This window comes from Pseudophryne corroboree, chromosome 2 (genome assembly GCF_028390025.1).
Source record: "Pseudophryne corroboree isolate aPseCor3 chromosome 2, aPseCor3.hap2, whole genome shotgun sequence".
Lineage (NCBI taxonomy): Eukaryota > Metazoa > Chordata > Amphibia > Anura > Myobatrachidae > Pseudophryne > Pseudophryne corroboree.
The window spans coordinates 685,629,210-685,631,420 of NC_086445.1; the positions used below are offsets into that span (position 1 = coordinate 685,629,210).

Sequence of the window (2,211 nt, forward strand, 5' to 3'; positions counted from 1 at the left end):
TTTTAACGATTCGAAAAAAAAACAGACCCGCACTTGAGCACTCAGAAACTAACACCCAAATACGAATGAATAGTGAATGCCCGTATTGTATGAAATAACAGCCGCGTTTGACCGATGGTTTATTCATTCGTATTTCGGAACTTTGCAAATCAAACCATTACGAAGAGTCCAAATACTGCCGAGATTGGTGCTTAGTGAATTCCCGGATTGGGACTTAGAAAATAAAACACAAATCGGACAAACTCGAATTCTTAGTAAATATTGGCCATGGAGAGAGGCAATAGAGAGAGATAGAGAGGGGCAATAGGAGAGAGCCTGAGGGGGAAATTGGAGAGAGGGGGCAATGGGTAAGAATAGCACAGTTTCTTTTTGTAAATGGTGACACTATGTAGCTCTTAATATTAGATCATAGGGGTGCCCCTGACTTTAGTGCACGAGCCCCCCCCAAACTGTCCTGAATTAAATACTTATCATATTATTTTGACCGAACTACTTTAAAAATGGGACTGCTTGGTAATTATTTTGGCTTAGGGGTGCCTAAAAAATATACTTTCCTGGCAGGGGAGATACAGTGATCACGAAGGTGGTTCTCCCAGGGCGAGGCTCAGTCTTTGCACTCTCGGGATGCTGACCCCTGCGATTTCTCCAAATGCGAGAAACTTGACTGCACAATTTATGGCACCTAAGGGTGCCTCAAACTGAAAACATTTGCTGGACTAGAACTTTGGGGATTTTACAAATGTATGCATCTCTAACTATTCTTTGTATCTCAAATCTCCCATTCAATAATTTTGAGAAGTACTTTAAACTTTGTAGCAGTAAAATAAAGGTCACTATCAATGGGAAAGAATAAATAAATATTGCAAAATAAAGGAAGACAAACTATTAAGAATTTCCCAGCACTTTATTACTAAATTTTTTTTAGAAATTATATTGGGAAATTGAAGAATATATTGGTTAATAAAATGAAGGCACATGTCTTAATGGGAGTACAGACATCCGTCATCCTATTTCTATTATAATGTAACCATAGAATATGGAGCCACCATACAAAGAGACAGAGAAGGATTTAGACCCCCCATCCTCAAACAATGCCCTCCAGTCAGTGTATGCCAAATCCCCCCTAGTAAATGTAGGGCAGCTAGTCAGTCTATGCCACTGCCCCCCCCCCCCCCCCCCCACTCCCGCACCACCACCTCAACCCCCCAGTCAGTGGCCGGTATTGTATTGGCCACGGTAATTTATCGCAGCTAAATTACCTCACCTGGGGCTATCCAATTAGCCCAGATACCAGCACTTATTGGGTATTTTGTTTTGCCTGCTACAGGCTGCCAAAACAAAATCCCTGATAAGTATGGCTTTTTACCCTGATCACGGGTGCAAAAATACATAGGTCCACGACTTCTGGCGGATCCTATATGTTTTTGCGTGAAAAAGGAAAATATTTTGTCTGGAAAAAACGAGGTATAGATTGGATAGGGAGAAAAAAAAATTGTCAGGAATGCAGAAAAAACAGATTTTTCGCTGACAAAAAATTTCCATGGCTAATTGGATATGCCCCAGTGTATGATACAGAGCGGATGGAGATCGAGCAGATTGTGTCGGTCTCAGCATGCCACAGTACTCACCGTGGAAGGCTGAGACTGGCCAGTCCATCGCATAGTTCAAGATGATGATCACCAATGGGATGGGATCAGGGAGGCCACTTTGCCTGTTGGAAGCCGGGGTATGGCTCATCTGCTCTGGGTACACCTCCTTGTCCAGCATCGCTATGGTCACTCCCGACCTCGGTCACATGAAAGATGGCAATGCTCTGTGCAGGACCCCACGGCTGCCGCCTACAGGGGGTTTGTGCACACACACATCAGCCTGCGTTGGCACAGCAGCGTCGGCTCTCACGTGAACAGGTGATTACTTCACGGATCACACCACGAAACCGACTTGCGCACCAGTAAGGAACGCGATACTGTGATGGAAGACGGTCAGCTAATTTAGTCATGTGGCGGCTTCCAAATCACTGCGTGTGTTGCATTTCAAGCCTCAATTCTGGTGGTAGCTTCCCCACGGCCTCTGCTTGGAACACTTGGTATTTTAATAAAGAAAAACAAAAAAACAAAACAAAAAAAACTGCATGGTGCAGTGGTTTGCTTGCTGGGCCGGCCGGCTCCCTAAACTGCTGCTCCCCATAGCAAGCACACCCCTTGCACCTTC

General features: G+C 44.5%; 1 pseudogene; it reads left to right on the plus strand.

Moving 5' to 3' along the window:
• Window positions 1–546: 546 nt before the first annotated feature.
• LOC135052819 (U1 spliceosomal RNA) lies at window positions 547–697 on the plus strand (annotated as a pseudogene).
• Window positions 698–2,211: the final 1,514 nt, after the last annotated feature.